The sequence below is a fragment of the Corvus moneduloides genome, chromosome 5 (assembly GCF_009650955.1).
Source record: "Corvus moneduloides isolate bCorMon1 chromosome 5, bCorMon1.pri, whole genome shotgun sequence".
In the NCBI taxonomy this organism is placed as follows: domain Eukaryota; kingdom Metazoa; phylum Chordata; class Aves; order Passeriformes; family Corvidae; genus Corvus; species Corvus moneduloides.
The window spans coordinates 64,840,043-64,866,462 of NC_045480.1; positions in this window are offsets into that span (position 1 = coordinate 64,840,043).

Below are 26,420 nucleotides of genomic sequence, written 5' to 3' on the forward strand. Positions count from 1 at the left end.
CAGTGTTCAATGTCTCTAAAGGATGCAAATGTTCTTTCTTCAAAACACAGCAACTCTGAGCCTTACATTAAAGGAGTCTAATTTAGAGAATTACAGGATTGTTGAGTTCAAGCCACTGTACTGACAAGCTCTGTAAAAAGAAGTTTACCTTTTCTAATTCTGACATGGTTTTTTCATCCCTCACTTTGCCCTTGACATCAATAGTGTTCCTCTTTCTTTAGCTTCTCAGTGTGGGTTAAGGGGACTGAAGCTGAGAAAGAAAGAGAAGTTTTCATCAAACATCTGCTTTTGATATTGATTGCCAGTTTGAGTTATAGATGATGCTTTAGTGGGTGAAAGACTCCAGCTGGTCCCCCTGTTCAGGGGGCAAAGAGAATTAAAAATAAAAGGTTTCTGCAGAGTTGCTATCTGTCCATGTATCGACACCCCAGGATTTGTTAATGCTTTCAGAGAACACCACCTTGCTTTTTTAGGTAAGCACTGAAAATGTTTAATGAGCAACAGCATTGTTTCCTTCTCAGGGGCTGAGAGAAGTTGGAGAGGATTTTATGTTTTCCCATGAATATTAACACTTAGAGGTACTGGGAGGGAATGTGAGATAAAATTATAGAAGTTCTAATCTTTCCTCTATCTCTTAGCTGAAATTCTTCCATTTCAAGAAAACAGAGGTTAAATATTTATTGTAAAAAGAATAACTTTGTAGGTTTGCAGCTCAGAAGAAACAGATATCCAGACATCCCAGCTAAATGTGTTCATCACAGAATCAACTGGGTTGGAAAAGACCTTTGAGATCATCGAGTCCAACCTAGTTACTGAACGGATGGACCTCCCATGAGATCAGAGTTTCAACTTTATTCATAAAAGGTAGGAGCTTCTGTGTGAGTTTGAGTGTCAACATGATGCTTACATCAGGCTTTAAAGAATCTTAAACATTAGATCAAATGAAACGCAAACTACCAATTAAAATATTTTTGTGCAGTCATCATAAATTTTAATTAGTTCATTTGGCTTTATGTACCTGTATAGAGTTTTTAAAAGAATTAATTATTTTAAACCCACAAATTTACCCTATGTAAAAGCTCAGCTTTTCTCCAAAATGGATACAATTATATATTAGACCTTGGCAATGGTGCCTTCTTGATTTTGTAGCAGAAGTACTGACATAACATTTGGAATCACAACTGTCTCTTTCATGAAACAAGCCTTTCAAAAAAAAAAAAAAAAAAAAGCAAATCAATATCTATTTTTATTTTATAATTGAAGAATATTGAATGTATCTCAAAATGTCTATACTCATTTATATTTGTCTTCAACAATGCTTACTATAAAATGATATGCTGTATTAATTAAGATAAAATATTATGAACTTACTGGACTAAACTAGTCTAATTGGCAGAACTCTGATTAAACCGAATGCAGGAAGTCTAATGCTTTACTACTTAGCCTTAGGTAAGTGCTTTTCTGAAAATGCTTGGCCTTTGGCAAATTATTTAAAGAAAGAATTCTGGTCTCTGTCACACTAAACTTGCCATCTGACCTTAAGCATGTCACTTATTTATTTAAAAATGTCTCTAAGATAAGGTTTTTTTTCTCATCTTGCTGCTTTCCATTATGACTTTCTTATAAGAACAGGTGTGGGGAAAACCAGCCAAAACAGGATAATTTCTTTAGACTTTCTCAGGGAATATTTTAGTTGGAATTTCATGAATCTCTGATTAACTATTAATTACATAATTTTTTAAGGCATTGGATATCTAGGAATGGTAGCAGTTCTTGTTCAAGTGTAATACCTGAATTGCCAGGTGTTTATTCAATGACTAAGTTTGATTTTCCAAGGCTCTGGAAGACTTTGTACATTTAAAGATCAGATACAAGTAAAGATAAAGAGACCTAACTGGGAATGCATGGCAAGCTCTTTCAAAAGTTCTAAGCTTTGTGTTTGTTTATGATCTATATGCTAGGTTCAGTGACTACTCTATTGGCTCAATTTATTTAATTTAGTAAATTACGTAGCTGTTCAACATGATTTAGTTTAATATCGATATGCTCTTTGGATGGTACGTTTCATTCAATCTGTGATGTATTTGATGTAGCAGGTGCAGTGATTTTGATTCAATATATTAAGTATCTGATTAGATAGGTTATGTATCTGATTTGGAATATGGCTTATTTAATAGACTGTGCATTTCTTTTCTGTGTAAGCTGCAGTAAATTCTCAATTTATTTAATCCAGTATGTGATATATCTGCAATATATGTAGTTGTAGTTAATGTTTTTATGGGAGTCTGTAATTCATCTGCAATATTTCTAAATTTTGAATAAATTGTATTTCATATATATCCTCAGAGGCTAGAAGGCGACTTTAAATCATAATGTGAAGAATACTGAGCAAGCTCATTTGTTGTGAATATCACTGGATGCAATCGCTCTTTATAAATGTTGCCATTTGTGAAGCATCTTGAATTCCAAATGGCCTTCACAGTGCCACAGCACTGTACTTTTGATTGCATGTTCCAAAATTATTGGCTAGATAAAAACAATCTATTAGAGACACTTGACAGCAGTACAGTAACCTTCTTGGAAAACACATTTGCAGCACTTCTGTTTCAATCCTAAGAAATTATAGTAGAGACAATAAACACAGTAACAGACAGAAGATCCAGGCCAAGATCTAGCCATGTTGCTTGCTGGGCATCCTTAATTCTGCTAACTGAATTCTGGAATAGTATGACATGTCTGTATCTTCCTATGGTTTATAAGGTAAGCCCTAAATGAATGTTTGACCTCTTCAGTGTGTAGGAAGCCAAACAAAACACACTTCAGATTTCACAACTCTAATATTGGCATCTATTTTTCAGGTGATATCAAAGAAAAAGGTCAAAACAAAGCAAATAATCCAAAAAGCCCTGTTTAAGACATAGCACTTGTAAAGAAATATTTATGTTTCCAAGAAAAGTCTTTCAGAGTTTATGATCCGTTAATGATATACAAAATCTTTGATCAGATATTTAACAAAAGAGCCAGCTACAAAAATCAGGGATAATTTCATTAAGAATTTAACCATTAAGTTATAGAATAAGGAAAGATAAAAAGATCATCTGAGACCTAATGAGACAGTAAGGCAAAAATACAATATTTGGAGCAGAAATTGGATCATCTTGTGGATTCCATCCTATATATTAGCGCAATTTCTGGAATTCTTTTCTTAATTGCATGATTGTGTTTAAACACCTAAACAGATTTAGGTAGTTGTAATATTTCCATAAAGAAGAAATTTACATATTCTCACTGTTGTAAAAATATTCAATCAGATGTGAAGGTGGAAAATTATATAAATCGCTACTTTTTTCAATTAAATTTTAAAAAATCCTAAGGGAAATGGGTAAAATCATTGCAGTGACTCAAAACCAGAATTCCACATTTCTTTTTGTCAAGAATATTTTATGTTACCATCTCTTACGGTGTAGAAGGAAAAAAAAAGAAGAAAACCACCTTCATACTTAAAATTCTTTTTGTCCATTAGGAGGAAGATTTAATCAGTTACAGGTTTGATCTTTTTCTCCTCTGAAAAAATCCAGTCCTGTCTGTCACTTGCTGTGAATTGCACTACATGTCTATCTGATGTAACTTATGAAAGTAGGAAATGCAATTCTACCTTTTAAAGTGTGAAGGATCCCTACCTACTCCTCCAGTCAGTTGATAGGATACTGAAGTGGTTTTAGTCTGTCAAGTGCACAAATTTATCTCCATCTACATTTGATGCCAAGATATAAAACCAGATAGCTAGCAGATAATTAATTCTACTTCACAACTAATAGATGCATTCTAAACAGAAGAGTGACAGATGAGTACTACTTTCTCTTTTACTTTGCAATTCTAAAATAGTAGTAAAATGCTTAAATGTTTGCAATGAAAAAAGAATGTGTAAAATAATTTAGATATTGTCTGACTTGTAGTGAAGAGATTTAATACTTACTAGTGCTTTAAAACAAAAAGGTAGCTGTGGCAGGAGACAGGAAGGAAAACAAAATATACTTCCTGGAAATTAATGGTTAAAAGGGTCCAGAAACTCCCTTCTCTTCATCCAGACTAACTGGACTGCTGAAAGAAAATGTTTCATTGTACGTTTGTCACCAAAACTGATAAAATTTCACTTCACTAAAGCTGCAGTTTAAGAGCATCTTGGCCCATATTTGTGTGTATGTGCCCACCACCCCTCAGAATGGGGTGGGACAGTCAGATGCAGGTATGGATTCATTACCTGTCTGAGTCTTACTGTGCTACCTCACAGGTTGTAATCGCTGCTTTAACACTGTCCTAGTTCACAGTGCACTATTCCCATCTTTCATAGCTGAAAAAGGGTTGCTGAGGACTCTCACTTACAATGAAAAGTTTAAATTTTCCCCCTTCTCCTCCAGGTATTTCTGTAGAGTGGAAGGTGAAAGATGCGGAAGCTGTACCTTTAGCCATGAGTACCTTAGGTAATCCTGATTTTGTGAATCAGTCTCAAGGGAGCCATGACTGCTGATGCAATTTAACTCAGCATTAAGGGCTAATCTAAAGATAGGTTTGCTGTAAAACTTGCCAGCATGGCTCTGTCAGGGGTCTGACAAGTTATCTCTGACCAATGTGGAACTGCTGGCAGAAGTTAAATTTAGATGTAGTTAAAAAAGACAACTGAAGAACCCAAACTGGCTTTCTCTGGTAAGACTTTATATGCCCCAGGAGAGCTAGCATAACTATTTATAAAATAATAATTCTGCTGATGGTTGTTAGGTCTAGAGGAAGGGTGGCAGTTCTCTTGTCTGGTGATTGGCATTCAAAAATTGCTGTCAAATTCTGAGATACTTGCTTAAGATTCTCCTAGAGTCAACAGGGAGAAATAGGCACCATCAGGTAATAATTCTAGATATTTGGGATGATTGACTAACTGTTAAACCTTTAGCCTCACATGAGAAGAAATTCATCTTGGTAACATTTTGCTAACAGTGCATTTCAGAATCGAAGTATTGAAAATTAATTACAAGTGTATGTAAGGCCTAATTTCAATTAGTTCAAAGTACAGCTGACATTTTTATTGTCATACATCATCCAAAATAATTCCAGTCATCCTCAATCTTTTAGTTTGAGGATTTTATTATGAAGATTGAAAAAAGTCTTGTTTTGCATTTCAGTTGAGTAGCTTCTGTCATGGCTACAGTGCTATAAATTCCTTCAAGTTCTAAGAAACACCTCAGCAAACACCTCAAGCAACAAGTCAGTTCATTATAGTGTGAGTTTACACAAGATTCTGAAAGAGATTTTTTTTGTTTCTGTGTTTTTGCAAATAATTAATTTGTGTTTAATTCTTATTTGCACTGTAAAAGCACTCTGCCTCCACTGTTCATTCCTGGAAACTTGAGCAAGATGAGACAGATGAGGCTGCCGGACACTGAATGCAAACAGATAACTTCTTGTTACTGTTCATATCATAATCAGGTAGTGCTTCCTTATCTGATTCAAAATTAATATAATGTCAAATTAATGATAAATAAAAATCAGATTTCATATAATATTTAAGTAAAGATATCAAGTGCAATTTGGATTTATTTTCTTTTAAATATCTCTGAGTGATTTTTCACAAGAGATAATTTGAGAACTCCAAGTTTTGATAAATTCATTAGCAGAAATATCTGAAATTCACTTTAAATGCATTTGCTCAATTAAAATTTACTTGAGGTTGTTTCTGCTCAATCTCTTGGCATGTAACATGAAGCCTATTTGAACTCTATTAAAAATCCCAGGAGTTGCTCTGTTGGTTCACTTCTAGTTTTCAACAGCTGCCCTGAAAGTTCACACAAAATCCATACTACAAGATATCCAACACTACTTCTTGAAGACTTAGAAAAGTCTGAAGGGGATTCTACAGACCTATTCAAATAAATGGTAAATTAGTAACTTTCAAAGTATTAGCAGAGCATGCTTAAAATTATAATCAGCTTAATTCAGAATTCTGTCAGCTAGTTTTCTTTTAAGAGCCTGGTAAATTAGGCAAGCATATTTCGTTAGTATTTTTTCAAATTTATGTGATGCTGTATTTCAACAATTGTGCAGATACAGATTTTACTTATTACCTGCCACCAGTAATGACAGTGTTTAATGTTTATCCTCTCCAGGCTGTGATGCCTTCTGACTTTGTAGATCCATGGGCATAATGTCATTGAAAATCCAAGTACTTACCATAGATGACTGCAATTAATGTTAAAGGGAACTTAAGAATTATACGTGCCACTGCCATTATCACTAATGGAAATTTCACATGTAAATTGCCATGCATGGAAATAATATGCTTCTTAGTAGGCTTTATCTAAAAGTCATCTGTGCAAGCAGTCAATTTAAATCATTAATTCAGTCCTCTTACACCATGGCAAATATTTCTTTTTAAAAATCAGGTTACTGATTTTAATGTTAAGAATTATCTTTATGCTATTTAAATTATAGAAAATTAGAGGCTAGTGTATGCATGACTGTGACATCAGCTTTCATTGATTTCTTGAGGTCATAGTCAAACACAGCCTTAAACACAACATTGAGAATTCACCTCTTCCACAGCTTCCTTGGTGTACATGCTTCCAGCAAACTGGTTTCCTGTAAGTGATGGGCATCAAGAATGGCCGAGCTTCAAAAGATAATTGCTAACCCATTAGCACCAAAATGAATCCTTGAAGTGGTACATGGATAGGGCATCACTGAAAGCCATTCATGAGGAAAAAGCCAACCCCATTGACATGAGGGTATGAGCCAGTAAGGTCTTACCCAGGGATGTTATTCTTTCCTCTGGAAATAATGTAGGCAATGAAAGGTAAAGAAGTCAAATTAGAATAAGCAGTGCTCTCTATTGTCTGGGAAAAATGCAAATGTCCTTGCAACTGTGAAGAGCACACAATCCCATGACAAGTGGGATAAAAGATCACCCAACTCTCATCAAATAGAAATGCAGGTCAGCTGATTTAGGCTACTCTTTGCCACAGTTGCTTTGAAAAGATAAAAAAGAGATGTTAGTGCAGAGTTCAGAAAGTCATCTGAGATACATATGATGGGGTTTGGCACAGCAAGGTAAAAGGAGAGTGAAATAATTGTACACGTCAAGTCCAAGTCTGCCAAACTGCAGTGCAGGAGCATCTGAACTGATCAAAAAGCAAATAAGCCACTTGCATTGGTAAACTTATGGCTGAACTGAACACGATTATCAAATGTAGTATAGATAGATATAGCTATTGAGAAGAAAGAGCTAGGAAAATGAACCTGGGAGCCAGGTATCTGAAAGGTCTGAAAAAGAAGGTTTCAGTATTACTGGAAAGTCCTTGTTTGCAGTCTTTCTTCCAGAGCCTTACCTGTATTTTATGCAATGCTGGCAGTTATCTTTTCCACGTTTGTGCCTTTACTTATCCAATTCAGTCATTTCCCCACTTCTCTCTCAGGAGTTCCTCTTGTTTATGATTTCCTCTTGCATTTCACTATGGTACAGCTTTTGAAAGCATGAATTAGCTTCTTTCAGGTGTATTTAAACAGCCTTACAATTCTGCATATGAAAACTGTACAACCATACGTAGTTATCTTTATAGTTTTCATTTCCTTCATCTCTAAGTGTCAGAGATGAGCATATTAAAATTCTTTGACCAGGATTCTTAAGTGGCATTTGACTGCTTTAGTGCCTTATTTCTCTTTTGTTCTTGCAATGGTGAGGTCTGTGATTTGCAACTTTTATTGTTGTTTTATTGGGAATTTCATGGACTGCAGTTTTCCTTGATTACATTATATAGTGCCACATATCACTCTAAAATGTAAACCATTATGAGAGTCTAAACTAAATGTTCATTTAATTTCCCAGTCTAAAATGAAGCAATATAAGACTAAGAACTGTGTATTAAAGAACACATTTTCAGTGTTCCAGTGTATAGTGTAAACATTACAATGTATTTTCATGTCCTGAAGTGCTATAGGTAAAATTTAATAGAGAGTAGGTTGTACTCAATTCATTAAGCACATTTATGAAGACATTATCTTTTAGCTACAATGGATTTAAGTAACTCAAACCAGATCTTTTTTAAAGTTTAAATAATTCCATATTTAGGAATAGTTAGAAGTTTCAGACAAACCCACACCCTTTTCCTTTCTGTTTTTCAGCAGCTTGTGCCTTTGGATGTTCGGAAACTGTTTAAAACTCTGACACTGTTGTATCAGGATTAGATGATACAGTTAATTGTTCTGTGTACTTGCTCCAGGTCAACATGCTGAGAGCAGTAGTAAAGTAAAATGCTCTGGTCAAGTTGTTCTTTTACTTTAATGATGTAAAAATCATATTTGTTTGATTTACACAAAGTAAAATTATCTGCTTTAACTTTACGTTCCTTAATTAAAAATTGGCTGCCTTTCTGTATTATATTTTACATAACTCTTAAATTGGCATAGAATTTTTAATGTATCCCACTAATAAAGTATATAAGGCTTAGAAAAGTTCTTTTAGAATGAAAAATTCCATTTCTTTTGTCCTAATCAGTTTTCTATTTAGCAAAGCATATGTAGAAATTACAGCTTTTTGCACAGATTTATTTTAGCCTAGTGAAACAATTTAATTAGGCAAATGGTAACTTCATATATGGTTATCAACTGATATTTTCAACTTTTGATTTATTCCAAGTGTTTCATACACAATCTCCCTGATGCTGTATGATGAAGCTTTGTAATTTCTGGAGACAATGATACTATACTAAATTACTGTTTAAGAGGTACAGAGATACATTGTTTATAAATCTAACCTTTCTTTTAGTCTCCTGTGTCAAAGGTGCAGTGAAAGAACATAAACCTCGTAAGATGATGATGGTGAAAGCAAGACATAAAAAATTATAAAATGCCATGAATTGCATTCCTAAATCTCTCCCACTGTCAAAATCTGAGAGATCAGATAGAAAAATAACGTTATTTACTTAATTCCCTTCTCAGGAAAAAGATCTATATATTATGTTTTGAGTTTGTTTTACACTGTTCTGAATCTTTCTTCATGCCCATTTTATCAAAGGTTATGATGAAAACGAAATGTTTGTGTGATTTTTTTCCCCTGGGACAGAAAAATACAATTTTGTGTGTCCTGTGCATTTCCATAGTAACGTTCAATTATTTTCACAGCAAACCTTCTCTTTCAAGCACAGAAAACCAAACGCAACAAAAACCATTTAGTAAGGGAAGCCATTTGGAATTTTGAGGAACCACAGTGTTTCTTGCCCAATGGATTTTGCGTTTATTGAGGACAGTCATAAATAACTTTAAAATATTCCAGTGTGATAGGATGGAGCTGCAGATTAGGTCATCATGGAATTATAGTTCCCTTGCTTAATGATTTTATAAAATTGCCTGGCAATCCAACAAAGAGAAGGAGCACGACGTGGTGAATACAGGCTAATTAAACCAATAATTGCTTCTTCTTGTGTTCCCAGATAATGTGCCCCTGATAATTTTAAACGAAGTTTTGAAGCTGACTTCTTGAATGAAATGCTGTGCTAGTTAAAGCTCCACTAACTCTCCGTGTGCACAGAAACTGGCCTACTTCTCAAGGTCCCTGGCACTGCTCAGACAAGTATTGCCACAGCGCACAAAGTGTACGGGAATATCTTTCCTGTATGTCTGGTAATGGGGCCCTGAATTCCTGTGTTTTCCCTCTTTGCAATATTGTGACTAGATCATCTGATTTCCCTGAGCAATTCCAAAATTAGAGGCTGCAAATTAAGTCTTTGATGTTTTTTAAGACTTAGGAAAAGATGCAAACTTCTGTGTATCTCAGGAATGCTAGTGTAAATCTAGAGTAACTCCGTCGAGACTTAGGAGGACTTTTTTTAGTTATATCTGTGTCAAATGCAAGTACATGACTGTTGACTGGCAGCTATGTTTAGAACTTGGGAAATATTTCACTAAGTCCCCAAGACTTTCAAGGTGATCTTCAAAGAGTTATAAGGAATAATTTTGAAAGTTTTAATGTTAAACTTAAAGGAAGATTCTTTATCAGTTAATCAGGTAAAAGGACTTCTGCAGATTAATTGTAAGTATGAGCTCTGCTATGATATATATGTTCATCATGCTATCTCACATCTATGTATCAACACGTTGTTAAACAATATGTATTTCAGGACACTTATAGTCTGACAGAACATCCTTTCTAACATTATTTACAATTTTATGAAATCAGAGAAGTGAAGGATCTACTTCTTTATCTCAATGCTATTTGATACTAAACAATCTTGGGTAAATAAGTTTCTTTTCTCCATTGGTGCTTAAGGATTTTTACTAAAATCTTGAACTAATGTGTTTCAATTTTTTTTTGTCCTAAATCATTCTTTCGTTATCTGAGTGGAATGGCATAAAAAAAACAGGTAGGTTTTCAAAACAGTTTCTCAACTATTGTCATCTGGACCTTCAGAGTTAGACAAAGTATCTACTATTGTGAATTGATTATGTTTCAGTATAAGAGGATTGTGTGATGTATTAGATTAATCTGAGAAGTGCAATTCATGTTTTTGGATGTATGATTGCATTTTAGGCATTACACAAAATGACTTCTTTAGGGGATTAACCAACAAAATAAAAACATATTTGCAATTATTTGGTAGTGCTGAGAACCTATATAAAACCATGTCTTCTGGAATTATAAATAGAGAGGGAATTATCTGTCATTACTGGTACCAACCATATCACAGAATGCACATATGATGTGTGCTCTGAAATCTGCTGTAATAGCCTGAAAAAAAAAAGTCAGGGTCTGTTAGATCTCATGAGCTGAAATTCCCATTGGTGTTCACAAAATAGCAGAAGTCAAATCTGGCAGCAGATCTTGCCAATAGTCACTTTTCCATTAATTCTTACAGTAAATGTTCATGACTGAAATCTATAACTACACAATTCACAAACTCACTCCCAGAATTTTTAGTCTTGTAAATTGGTAATACACTCAGGAACTGTGAAACTGCATCTTTTTGTTGGCTTTTTAATGAGAGATAGGTTCAATATATCTTAGTTGGCAGCAACCGGGCAATGAAAAGCAATATTGGTAGTGAGAGTTTTATTTTTGTTTGCTGTGTCTTGTTAAGCTTTACTGATATAAAACCATCTGTTTAAAAAGCTGTAAAAACCAGACTGCCAACACATAAAAGCTAAACACAACAAAATAGTCTTAATATCTACTGGCTGATAACTCAGTGCAGTGTTAAAATTGGTGAAGATGGAGGCATGGATGGAGAGGAAGACAATTAGTTTTATGTAGGGACAAACCTTAGTTTTCAAATAAAGGACTTCACTATTTATGTTTGATGGTAATCACTTTTTTTTCCCCAGGGAATATTAATTTGCACTCTGATATTATACTCTTATATGAAATTGTCTTGAAATAGTTTAAATATTACATACAAATACGGGGTTTAGCTTTGTTGGACTATACAGGGCCAAATGTAATGCAAGCCAGAAACAACTTAAACTGATAATACAAGCATTGTAAGGAGGTACATATAAGAGCAACAATGTCAACCATACCAGTACAATGAAAATCTCAGGGTTATACAGGATGAACCATCATTTGAATGACTATTACCACTACCTCAGAAACAAGCTGAAAAAATTTTCTGTCAGCAATTTGTCAATAAAAAGATTTTTCAATGTCTTTATGCCCATTAAATTTTGAAGTAATATTGGCAAAATTAATGAGGTACTCTGAAGTTATATGCATGACTTTTTGTGAGTACTTTATTTAAATCTCATTGTAAATTGAAAAATTATTGGTACTGGCTGTTAAATTTTTTCACATGACATATATCTGTTTCAAAAAAACATAAATAGACAAGAAAGTGTTGTATTATAATTGTAAGATCTTAATGACATGCATTTTAATCATGTAACAGTTACATAAAGCTAATATACAAAAATTAAAATTTATCCTATGCATATACTAAATATAGTAAAGAAATTGTTTCCACATGAGAAGATGGTTTACTAATCTACTGAATTGCTCACAGTGATCTCTAAGTCACAAAATAATCTATAAGCAATAAAGATTCCAAAATTGACAAAGTACAAATTTAGATTCAGCTCTCTTCACTGTGAGCTCATCAACATGTAGTAAATAACTTTTTTGAGACTAGGGTGAAAATACACATTTGGATTTTTCCTAAATACTATGATATATTATTTTGCATAAAATATTATCTGCTAGGAAATTTGGTGTCTATAAATAAAATACCGAGAATACTTATGTACAAAACTGTGTGAGAAAATATAGACACCCTTTATGAATAATACCAATAACTGATCGATAATGATGGACTGTTAAACAGGTCTTTATATGATCTCCCCAAACAGATCCATTGCTGTTAGTTAAAAGAGGGCAACATACCAATTAAGAGAGGAAACAAGAAAAACAGTAAAATAAAAGACAGGAAATTATAGTACAAATCACTGTCAGAAAATGTGGAAAAATAATTTTCAGACTAGAGCTTATGAGGTGAGAAATTTTAATTATGACAGATGCTCATGATTAAAAGAGTTTATAATTAAGCAAAGGTATCCAATAAAGGACACATTTTCAATGCAGAAAGAATTTAACAGCAAAAATAATGGATAAATGGTGGTAGGAAATAAAAATATACCCGAGCACAGCTTTGAGATATAATTATTAGAGTATTGTAACTACTGGTGGCAATACGTCATGAACAACAGAGATTTTCAGATAAAAAGAGCTGCATGAATCATTCAGTCTGTAAAATATATTTTGTACTAAAAAGATCAATCTATTTCATTTTTTTTCTGAGAGAAAATGAAGAGACTTGACAGCCTATAACTACCTTTCTCAGACTTCTGGGGGCAGCTTTCTTATCTTTCAAATAGAAAAGACAGAATGAGACCTGGAGTCAGACTAAAATATAGTGACAAAAGTTGAGGTAATTAAGCATTAAACATTTGGATATTTATTTATAAGTAACAGGATTTAGAGATTTGTATGATTCTTTATGGGTACGGACCTTAATCCTGTGTTTAATTTTAACTTGGAACTGCATAGATTCTAAATACATATCTTTAAAATATTTTACATGAGACTTAATAGCATTAAAATAAAGCTTAGTGATAGTTTTATTCATTCAATTTACTTAGTATCTCTTTTTAAAATCTCTTTTTAAAATCGGTGAATAAACACACACAGGCTTTAATATTTACTTGTATTCATTTTTAATGACTAAGTAGCAGATGGTAAGACTTAAAGCACCATTCCCCTGGGGATTTAAAATAGGCAAAGGTATGAGAAGAAATCAAAGGGAAAAGAGCAAAACAGATGTTGTGAAGCTGCTGCTGACGGTGAGACATGGGAAGATAAGCAGATGCCTTCCAACTTCACCAATCAGTTCTGCAAAGGTGTTGACCACTTGTGAGAGATTAGAAGATGGCGTTTGTTTCCCTGAACATGGATGAAATATTTCTCTAGGCTTTGAATGTAAATTGAAAGGAAATGGGCTCGCTGGTTCTTTTTCATTCCATCTTGAAACTACATTAAAAATACTCCCACCTATAGTTCCAAATATATTTCATATCCATAAACAAGCCTTCTTGCTTGATTCTTTGGAAATTGTTTCTTCTTAAAACTGCCAGCAATACTTTGGACTTTTAAGAGTATTTTTAATGAGACCATGATTGATAAACAGCACATAATAACAAATAGATATGACAGTTTTAGTGTACTAGATGAGGATATTTGATAGACAGACAGCACGGATTCATGTGTTGGCTCCTAAGAATTCATACCTAGAATAAGAATATATGGTTAGTTTTGGGCAGTTGCTTGTTTATGTCACTGACATGTAATGTTTGGTTGTATTAAGCCAAATCTTGAATTTATTTGAATAATTTAGTATACTAAGTTAAACCAAAACATCAATGGACTTTCTAGTGTGGGCACAATCTCACAGTTTTTCAGCTCCAGGAAGGCAAATTACCTCTTCCACCTAATAGGAAGGTGACATAATACTATCATATACAAGAGTGGTCAATTTTTCATATTTCAGCTGATGAAAAAGCACCTATCACTTAGGCTTTGCAGTACTCACTGGTAAATTCCAGAATTTCCACCTGTGATTCCAGTCTTTTCTAAGAATTGCCTCTCAAACAAATGCTCCATGTGTAAACCTAGATGGCTGACAGTTTTAGAAAGTTCTTATTGAGAAATATTGTATTTGCAAGGATGGTGATTAGTTTTGCACTAGTCATCATAATTTCAGTGAGAGTGTCATGGTTTGATGCTGGCCAAATGCCAGGCACCCACAAAAGCTGCTCCCTCAGCCTCCCTGCCTCAGCTGGGCAGAGGAGAGAAAAAAATTAATGAAGGGTTCATGAGTTGAAATAAGGACCAGGAGAAAACACTCCAAGGACAAAACAGGCTCAGCTTATTTATTACTAACAGAGTCAGAGAAGGAGAATGACAAGTAAAATAAGCCCTTAAAAACACCCTTTCTTCCCCCAACCCCCTCCCTCCTTCCCATGACAGCACAGGCAGAGAGGGTGTGGAGGTTTGATTAGTTCATCACCAAGATTTTCTTCCACTGCTCAGGGAGAGGAGTCCTTCCCCTGTGAGACCGTGGGATCCCTCCCACGGGACAGTTCTCTGTGAACTTCTCCAGCGTGGCTCCATATCTCACAAGCAGCAGTTCTCCCAAAACTTCTCCAACATGGTTCCAATCTCATGAGCAGGAGTCCTCCCAAAACTGCTGCACCGTGGCTCTCTCTTTCCACGGGGTGCAGTGCTCCAAGGACAGGCTGCTCCAGCCTGGAAGCAGGAGCCCTCTCTCTCCACCGGGTCTCCCACTGGATCACAGCCTCCTCCAGGCATCCACCTCTTCCGGAATGGGCACCTCCCCCATGCGCTGCAGGTGGATCTCTGCATCCCCCGTGGATCCCCATGGTTTGCAGGGGCACAGCTGCTGCACCATGGTCTGCACCACGGCCTGCGAGGAACCTCGGCTCCGGGACCTGGAGCACCTTCTCCCTCTCCTTCTTCACTGACCTTGGTGTCTCCATGTTTTTTTCCTCACATGTTCTCACCTCCTCCTCTTCTCTGGCTAGAAAAAAACTGCGTGCACTTTGTTTTGATTTTCTTCTTAAATATATTATCACAGAGGCATTACCAACTTCTCTCATTGGCCCTAGCTTGGCCAGCAGCGTGTCCATCTTATGAGCCATCAGCCATTGGCTCTGCCAGACGTGGTGGAAGCTTCTGGCAGCTTCTCACAGAAGCCGTCTCCATGGACCCCCCCGCCCCCCAGCTACCAAAAACCAGTCCATGCAAAACCAACACAGAGAGTATTTTCCTAAAGTCTTAAATTGTGTTTTGTATTCCAAAGCATTTAATTTTAATCTTTTCATTGCTTGTAATACAATAGAATTTCTGTGTGGTTTGTTGCAGTTCATGCGATTTGAAGGTGAATATATTTTAAAATAACATAACCACTGTAAAAGCTTTTCAGTCAAGTGCTTTGTACAGATATTGGTAAAAAGTTAGAAATATCAGCAGGCTAAGGTGAATGGATTCACCATTGCTTATAACCTGTTAATTTTTTTATCCGTTATGTATTCTGAATAAATTCTGATCAACCTACACTTTTCTTGCAACGTTTATAAGTATTTTTCCTAAGTGCTGAAGAACTGCAATCTGTTTTGTGCAGCTCATAGATTAGTGAACTCTCCTTAATAATACCTTTTTGCTAGGAAAGCTTTAGGTCAGAGCTGAACATGGCCCATTGAGTTGTATCTTTTCTGGACCCTATAAATGTCAAATTTAGGGCACATTCCAAAGCTTTGTCATTCAGTCATACACTGTGCATACAAAACAAAACTATAATAAATCTTTTATAACTTCTCTGAACCGCCATCGAACATAAAGTCTGGCTTCTGGTCTTTCCTGCTCCATGTATCTGCAGTTAAAGCAACTGCTGCAGCAGTATTTGCATTTTTCAAATCCATCAGCTCCAAGGATCTAGTGCCACTTCACTTTGTACTCAACAAAGAGACTGTAAAGCTAAACAATAGATGCTTTGAGGAACATTATCCCCTGCTGTAATTAGTAATTTACAATTACCTCTACCAGTGTTACAAAATAAAATGGACATCAGAAAAACTCTTAGGCACCTCCAGTTTTTCAGAGGAGGAGAAATAACCTTTTGCAATTTACCCACTGAATGATTGTGCAGACTTTTTTGCCCTACATGATTTCAGTCTAAAAAAGTTTCGGTGGTTGTTATCAAGTCAGTAAGAAATCCATAGATTCAGCTTTTCTTTAAGGTTTTTGAACTTTGAGGTAACATCAAAAGTATTGTCCACTACAACGTGTCTTAATATAAAGAAAATCCAACAGCAAAAAACCCCTCAAACCCCAGCAAAACACAGAAAACCAATCAAACAAAAAACAACACAAAGATATACAAATATTCACCATAAACTGTGACAGTAGATTGCAATAGCTCTATCAAATATGGGCTAGATGCTAATGTCAGCAATAGAGTTTCTTTCAAAATTAGTGTGTTGGTAGATGCATTGTCATGGGAGTGGTGACAGCAAAATAAGAAAAATGTTCTCCAAAGCACAGTAAATGGAAACAATCATACCATTTGGAAGTTCTTTTTTATGGATATATGTTTATGAAGATGGGGCATTGAATATTAACATAGATTCAGAAAAATCTAGAATGGAATTGTAGTATTTGTCCTCCAATAGTGCAAGAAAAATAGCAAAACAGTGGTTGCCATTAGTCTATCAATAGACTTTCTACTTGCTTTTTCTCTCCTTATTTCATTTTTCGTCTTCTAAATTGAGAACTTTATGTAGCATGGGTTTGCTTAAGTCTGACATATATTATAATAATGAGGTGTCTCTCATTTTATTGATGGTTGGACTCTTGCAGTAGCAAACAATTTTCTATCAGTTTTAAGTTCTTTTAAGTCCATAAACAATTACACGAATATTTTCTTTTCTGATGATTTCTGGAAAGCAGTTTTCAATTCTTATCCACTTGATTACAGTGTTAGTGAACACAATAACTCTGCTTTTGACATAGAAGTTGTCTAACACCACATACATTTTTTCCCTCCACAGGAAATTTTCAAAAACTCTCATGCCTCTTCATTCAATACTATTGGTCTTTTTTATGTGTTTCTTTGTCGTTATCATCAAATTTTTACTTGATAATGATGCAATGGTTGCAGTCCAAGCACAGGAACTTCTATACCATGTTACAAGAATTCTGTCCTGTTCTGTTTGCTCAGGGGATAAGGCAGCACAGGAAGTGACTACCCAGAAGAACTGTGGTATCTCCATCCTTGCAGTTTTCAGTTACTTGGATGGTCAAAGCCAAGGCTGACCTGAGCTGCTGTTGATCAGAGCACAAGTTTTCATTTCCAACCCCCATTTCTGTATTCAACAAATTATATAAATCTAGCATTGTAATTTCTGTCAGGAATCTTAATAAGTTTGTGTCTTTTAGAAATAAAAACAGTTATTGATTTTTAGAGCATAAAATCTTTTTCATTTTTATATTCATGAGTCCAAAAATAAATACCATTTGTCCGTGAACTCTTATTACTGTAGAATGCCCAAAAAAATCCCACCCAAAACCACAAAGCTTTTTATTTCTGAAAGAAGCTGGTCTTCTAAGATTCTGACAGCTAAATTTTTTTTTGCCATTTCTACATGAGTAAAATCTTGTGCCAAAAACATTATGTTCTCTGCAGAAAGATAAGCATATACTTAGCTTTGTACTTATGATACAATAAAAAAAGCTAAGTAGAAAATAGGTCCAGGCTGGTTCTTTTATTATTTTCAGTTTTTACAACTTTTGTAACTGCTGCTTATGTAGACAGTTATTTTTCTTAAAACTTTGTGTGTCATGTTTGGGAAAATATTACTGGAAGTGATAAGATGTGATTACATTTTCCTTTACCCAAACCCTTCCAGGAAAAAGCTTCTGAATATTTATGTTCCCACCTCCCCCACCCTTTTTTTTTTTTCTGGTATCGGTGTGAAAACTAATGTGTCAACATTAGATTTTTCTTGTGTGCAAAGTGCTGATTCTGTTTTGACTGTATGGACATGAAAAGCTGGGTGACTCAACATCTAATAATACACATTCATGCTCAGTGAATTTTTTAAAGTGTATTTTTTTAAAACTATTCAAATTATTTTCCACCCTTCTGATCCATTTTTCTCCCCAAATGGCCAATTATAATTTATTTTTATTATTATTGAGCAATATATACATCCTTTAGAATTAATCTCTTTCTGGTTTGCAGAAGCTGAGGCTGTAAATCTGACATTTGCTCATAATTTCTCTGTCAACTCAAACTAATTTCATAAATAGATTTAATTAGTTAAAGGTAGTGCAAAAAGGGAAAATTCCTGTTGATTTATAGTTATCAGGAAAATAACATAATCCACACAGAAAATAAGAAAAAGAATCCAGATTAAAGAGACCCATGAGGGATAGCAATTTGATGATGTCTTGTGCTGTAATTTTGTATATGAGTACAGAGAAAACAAGAGAACAGTAGTTATTTTCCCTCATGCTGTTGTCGAAGACATCAGCACTATTTGGCTCAGGCTCTGTTATGAAGCTAAATATTTATTTCTAAAACAAAAAGGAAAGGTGGGGAAATACCATGTAAGATGAAGCCTCGAACAGATTCACTTGTCGTGCATGCTTTCCTATTTAGCCTTATGGACAGTTAAGTAAAGTTCAAGCAACCTGAATTTACATTTCTGAGAATAGAATTAGGAGACAAAACTGAGCTTTAATGGAGACTATAAGTAATCTTCATATTGTCTGAATAGGTTTTATTTTGACAGGATCATTCAATTCAGAAGCACATTTTTCCCCAAGGGCTTTGGTCCTCACGCACAGCTGAGGAGAAGGATACAAGTATACTTGGCTTCTCCCTCTTCTTAACTTCCTGGTTTACACATCAACTTTTGCTGACTTTAGTCTACTTTTTCTCTCCTTTTGTGGGCAAAAATAGAGATGTTTTCACTATGAGGTCAAGAGCATTTCTCTAGAGGCCCCCAACATTACACTCCTTTCTTATTTCCTGCCTGATCCCTTCGCAGGGGAGGGTTCCCCTCAAAAATAACTTTCCTTTCCTAAAAATTGTTCTTTTGAAATTGCTCTTGTTTAACACAGTAATAATAATAGTATTTTCATGCGGGTTTTTTCACGGTGAGTACTGAGAAATTCTCATGAATTGCATGTAGCACTTATTAAAAACTTTATTGCAGAAACTTCTATACAATAGCCTTCATACCTTACACTGAGCTACATGACTAGTTCTCATCTATAGGACTGATAAAGTTTTGTATATATCTAATATACTACTCTATTAATATTCTGTGGTGATTTTGTTCACCATTTATTTATATTTCAGTCAGTTGAAGTGTGACACTGGGGCATGATTTTGATGCTGTGGTTCTGATCAGGACCTGTGGTAGCACGTGTGTGCATCTTTTCAGTTTCTGCTATGAGTATTCAAGTCTACTATATCAAGTTTTAGTGACCCACCGATCTCTGAAATTGCTAACACCTAATACAAAAGCAAAGGGAAACCTCTTGTCAGGAGTCAGAACAACCCAATGACCCACAGTGAAACACTGCCTACACTTCAGGAAATGACCAATAGGTTTAGTTCTGTCATTCCTTTTCTATTACTTTCAACACAGCTACAATAGTTGGAACGGTTTATTTAAAATTTACTTTAGGGAATAAGTCCATAACTGTAGAGAAAATGTAATGTTTGGCATGCACTTACTCTTTGCAAGCTTTATTATTATGCATTTTTTATTGCTGCTTGTACTATGCAAAAGTACTAAACTTCTGTACCATCTATTTTTATTTAGTATTCAATTCTACATAGTTAAATCAGTAGTATTGTGTAAACATAATACAGTCTTCCATCAATTTTTAAAATCTATGGATGTCCTAAAGATTTATTTTTAGTCCCACCTAGTTAGGAAACATAATAATAAATATAAACTGAATTTATTGGCAAATAGACTATTTTCACATAAGGTGGAGAAACATAAATCTGATTATTTGCATAATTATAGAACTAATTTTTATGTAATGACTTCCTTCTGTTTTATTAAAGAAATCAGTTTAAGATTATTCACTTCATCAGTCATCATTCAATCCCATTTTTTAAGAACACACAGTGCACTATTTTTCCAGTTCTACCTTGAATGGTCATATTATTGCAAATTGCAAAGGAAAATTTCATATATGTCACCAAGTGTGGAGACCTTGCTCACTTTTGTTAAAAAATAATAAGTCGTTGTAAGTTTTATAGGCAAGAATTCAGTTTATGAGATTTATGGTTTCTACAGGAAAAAAAAGACATTTGCTGGTTTATATTATTTGTGGTGGTTGCCTACACAAAACTTAAATAAATATCCCTGCCCTTTTATTTAGTCTGTAGAAGTCCAAGCTAAGATTTAATCTCTTTGGTTGATAAATAGGTAACTGCAATGCCAGTCACAAGTTCTGAGAAGAAATTATTACACCGGACTGTTAGCTTCTTTTTTTCCCCTTCCTGAGTTTCTCTCATTCCATAGTAACATTAGGGAAAATAAGAAATTCTCATTTCTAGGGTATTTCCGTGTTTACTTTTCTTCTGCATTGGAATATAAGTGGAAAATTTTATAAAGAGGAAAATAAAAAAAAGGAAAAGGTCCAACCTCTCACCAATGAATTCAGTAGACTGATGGCACATTTTTTGAAGGAAGCCGGGAAGTGACTTTATGGTAATGTATGGATATGGTATTGAAAAGGCAAAGATGGTCTAAGGTTCTAAAGAAGCTCTTCATTATGCCAGATACAAACACAACAAAGGCTGTGGCTGGAAGATGATACAAAAAAACAAAGGAAGAGGGAAATGCAGGAGCAGTCATAGGACTCTCTTTGCACCTTATAGGAAGGAATGTGACCTACTTACCAGAAATGGAGTTTGGGGATTAAGTGGAAAAACTGCCTGCAAACAGGGAAGTAGGTTTCTATGGGACCTAAGGGTTCCTAACAGAGAGATGAAAAAATTAAATGGTATTTTCTGAATGTTAAGTTCATAAAAAAATTGAGGGAAATATAACCTCACTTCTCATTTTTATTCAAAAGTGCATGTAATTCTGCAAAAAATGTTTGAATAAGATATGAGCTATTTATGCCAGTACATGGGCAAGAATTTAAAGGATGTCAGATCCATCATCCTTTCAGACCTTAAAACAGACATATAATGCCACCTAATTGGAAGAAGTCCAAAGGAGAACAAAACCAATCAGAGCTCCAGTTAATATGATTTACATAAATCAATTAATTCAGAGTTATTTGGTATAAAGAAAATGGTGGAAAGAGGGGCAGGAGAGGAGTATGGAGTACTCTTAGAAGTAGATGATATCAGTTCAGAGCAGGGGAGTAGTGCCATCCTGGTATCAACCATGAATCAGGGAAGAACTTTCAGGTGGAAAGTTAGACATTAAAAAAAAAACCCCAAAATCCTACAATGTAATTTAAAAAGAAAAACAGAAAAAACCCCAACTCTCCAATGGCATGGGCAGTGAAACTTAGAGAGTTCTGTGGAGCCTTGACTTTAAGGCAGCTGTTATTATGAATGACATAGACATAGGAGATTTTCACTTTGGACAGAAGATGTAAGGTATGCTGGAGTCCTCTGCAGTTCTGACATAGGAAAAAAGCAGAAAAAAGCATGAGCTATTCACAGTTACCAAGAGAAGACTTGTGTGTCTATGAGTCTTTTCCAACCTAATTGATTCTGTATGATTCTGTGAGAAAAAATCCCAGTGAATTATTCCAATGTAATAATATTAAAAAATAATAGTTTTCTGGAAATCCTTTGTGTTGTCTGACCTTTCTAGTCACAGCCTCATAATGCCATTATCACCCCTATCTTCCAAAGAGAAAAAGACTGAGAAGGTAAAAGGTGAAGCTGTGGTTTTAAGGGAGAAGACATTCAGCTAGTTATCTTTTTCATTAAATTTCTTTCTTACTTCGTCCTTTAAAATGACAATAAAACAATTTTTTATTCAGTTATACCAAGTCTAGTTTTCCAAATTTAATGATCCTATTTACGCTCAGATGAAATCCACAATGTATTCTCGTTATTAGTTCCCCAAAGTAAATGGAAATAGCACTTTAAAATTTAATGCAGGGTATGTTTAATCATCTACACCATTCTTATTACTGGTTAATCCTGAAACAGTAGCATGTACAACATATAAAATATTCACAAGGTAAGGCACTACCATTAACAACAACAACAACAACAAAAAATTCAATAAATCAGAATCCTTGATTTAATAACTAGTAGCTTTGTTTAATTACTGTTGGGCTGGGTTCACTGAGCTGAGAATGCAATTATGTGTCTCGATGCAGCATTAGTACATCAGAATAAAAGGCCTCTTCTTTTTGTAGCATTTCCTTAAATAATAAATATTCTTAATTTCTTAAATAATGAGAAAATATTTGACCACTGTCTGTTATATTTGGCTTACCCTGGAAAAGAACTTTCATTTACATGTGAATGTTGTGACTGAAGGAAGAATCAAAAGGCCATGGACCCATATTTTCTTCACAGAGATTCCTGAACATGGTCTGGATTGTTTGATGGATTTAGTAGTATTTGGCATCTTTTACATACTACAAAGTATTTTATCAGTTATTCTTTATATAGTATTTCCACTGAATCATAGAAGAACATAAAAGAAAAATAATTGTCTCTGCATATTTAGCAGATGAAGCTCTAGAGAGAATCCAAGATTCATGTGTTGAGTGCTTGGAGTAGTTAACCAGAATAGGCTTTGCTGGAAAACGAGTACATCAATAATGGCTTTTCCTGAGCACTGGTAGACCTCAGATGCTCATACCAGATGTTCCAGATAGGAAAATATGTCATCCATATGAACATCAGTCATTTTTTCTCATGACTGGGCAGTGAGAAGAAATTCATTTTTCTGTGCCCCAAAGAGGTAACACAGAATCACTCTGTTGATATTGGACAGCACAGTGATGAAGCCCTTTTTACTTATTGTTTAAGGGCTTCATTTAATCTTCCTTTTCAGGGGGGAAAAAAGCTACCTAAATGAATCACATGCATTATTGATTATTTGCTGAATTTAGGAGGCTCATAATGCAGATTGAAAAGTTTTAAAGTTATCATAACATTCATGTGTTATACATGTGGAGATTTGCTGATGACTTGGTACAGCCAAGGATTACTAAGGTTGATTATTGATGAAATTCACATGCCAGTGTTTTTATTGGACTGTCAACATAAGGTGATAAGTGCATACTTAAAATACATGTAAATTAAGCTTGTTTTAATTAAACTTTATATACTTTAAAGAAAATCAGATTAAAGTAACTGTGAAAGCAGAAACTTGATACGTCTTATCTCTGCTTGAAACATCTACAATTGCCTTAAAATGGTTGTGGATTCTTTGCTAGGGAGGGAGGATTGATTTAATGCACAATATTTTAATGAAACTTTAGTATTAGTAAACTAGAAAGGGATGGCTAGGGAAGGGAAAAGACAAATTACCTTCTTTCAGTTTGCATGTTAAAAGCCAATTTGAAGGAAGTGTCAAGAAATTGATGTATTGTCTTCTGTGCTGAAAATTTTGCAATTATTTAAGTGAAAGTGAATTTTTTTTGGTGTCTTTGCTTTTGGGATTGGGTAGCTATTTTGATTTCTAGCCAAATGTGTTGAATTATAATTATGCTCTGTCTCAGTATAGAAAATGTGCTTTGAATATCTTGTATTTACTGTGACATCCAAGTAAGAAGAGGAACTGTGTTATATTTCTTTTTGAAGAAACTTCATGGCAAATATGACGGCTCTCCTACAAATGAAAAGATAGTCTGCTAGCTGAAACTGTTTATGGCAAATTGATGTAGAAGTGACTGATATATATTGGAAATGCATATTTTCAGACATAACCCTCTTTCTATGTCATGGCAATGTACCTAAAATATATAGTATTTTGGCTGTTTCCTGATGGCAGCACTATCTAGTGCCTATAAGTCTGTAAATCCTAAAGAGCAATGTTAAAATTGTGAGTGGACTGTGTAGAGGAGGGGAAACAAGTCAGACAGAATCATATTAATCAGAAGAATTGGCTGGCTGTATATATATATATATATATATATATATACACTTTGTTGTCTAGAAATTCAATATAATTTGGGTTAGGATTATAGATTTATTACCTTTAAAATTACCTTCAATATTTAGATACATACCTTCATAACTTTGATATGGCTTGAGATAGGCTTAAGAAGAATAACAATATTACCAGTAAATACTAGCAGTAACTACCAATCTAAAACTGGTAGTTTCTGATTCTAGATATTGACAAAATAGACAAGTAACTCCTGGCATAACATCAGTGCTTTGCTAATACAGTATTTCCCTTGTATCATTTCCATATCTCCATATGGGAAAAAACATGGTCATTGGTCTAGAGGTGTTTCAACCCAAAAATATTTCTTGTTTTAGAGTATGATCTTCTCAAAAACTCAATTTAAGCTTATTAACCATGAAAAGAAAGAGTCTAGCATTCCAATGTAAGTAGACATTTTGCCTTTCTAAGCTATTTTAATATTACACGTATTCCATACTACTTACAGAATCACTGCATCTTGGCAGAAAGGTCTGGTCTATCAGTATGCAGAAGGACAGAAAGGAAAGATGAATACAGTTCAGAAATATTTGATTAAATTATCTTCAGTAGAAAATACGGTCTTGTTAAGTTCCCAGAGGAAAACATTTTTTTCAATTAGTTTTGATTAAACTCTGGAATGAGAGTTTTTCAAGTTAGGATGGAATCGTTTGTGGAAACCAAAAAAGAAATTTAATTCAGAAGGAATCAAAGCCTTGTGGGTTAAATACCTGTCTAAGCCCCCAGAAATCCAATTTCATGTATCTGAAGTAAACTGGCAAAAAAAAAAAATCTAACAGGATGAAGAGGTGCATTAATATCTGAGCTGTTGTTTATCCTGTTGTCTCAAGGCTTTAGTGCAGAAGAGAAATGTAGTCAAGCTTTTTGCATCGATGAAGAGGCAAAACACAGAATATAATATTGTTTTAGAAAAGATTTAGAAATACTTTATGTATGAGAAATTGTAGCTGTTATCACAAACACCTGTTCACCACTAAAGGCTTTGTTTTTGTCTGGTAAATTGTATTTTATATGTGGTAAAGAGAAAAATCTATTTGCAGATCAAAGAGAACACAGAATCACTATTTTTTTAAGCTGGATTTTTATACTACTACACAATTGTAATTTATATTATTTTGTCTCCATATTGTTTTAAAATACATTTTTCACAAATAGAATATGATGATGATAATAAAATGATACAGTGACCTAGTTGTGATGAACTCATTACAGCAAATCTAATAAACACATTTTATAAACAATGCTATGCCTATTTTGCATATTTATGCATAATTTGTCAACAGACTTGTGTTGCTGCCTGCTCCAAGCTTCCCCTCCCCCTCCCCAATCTGAACCCCTTTGTTCCAAAGCGGGGGCAAAACCAAATGTAACTCAAACTCTTTAGCAGTGTCTGATTGGCCGGTCACCCTGGGTCCAACCCCAGTCCTCCACTTTCCCCTTCTCCGAATAAAAGAGAGGACCAAGGCGGGGCCTGCCCTCTTTTGGCTTTGCAACTCTGTCTGCAAATATCTGTGTGCTTCTGTTTCTTTTGAAAGCTTCTAATTGCAGGAAATTAAGCAAGCTAAGAGCTATAATTCTTCCTCTTTGCTTCTGCTGGTGGTATTAGATTTGCAGCTACCATTTTGACGCTTTTAGAGCTACTGAAATGCCCGATTGCCTGTGCTACCTCTCTAGGCTGCTCAAGGCTTTCTAAGGCATTAAACTACTAGCCTAGCCGGTAAAAGCTGTAAGTATACCCCCACATTTGGCGCCCAGTGTGCTATCTCTGAACCCCAGTACAGAGAGACTTTTAGGGTGTCCCAGCAGCTGCGTGTCTGCTGGAGTTAGCTCTGCACCTCCTGCTGTGCCAGCTCTGTGTAGCAAGTTGCTACTTTTTGTGTAACAGCGAGCCCAGAGCCTCAGCCTGTACCCTCCCCCACACCACATGGCGAGGGAGTGGCTGGTAAGTGGAAGACCCATTTTGCTTATTTTTTTCCTCCGGACCTGCTTTCCTGTGATAAATCCAGAATTCTGGTATTTCCCTGCTGGTTTAGGGGCTCCTGTCTTAAGCTGGTTCTGGTGCAAACTTTCTCTTTTTTTTTTTTTTTTTTTCCTCCTTTTTGCGATTTGGGGCTGAGGTTTGTGGTGCTGCA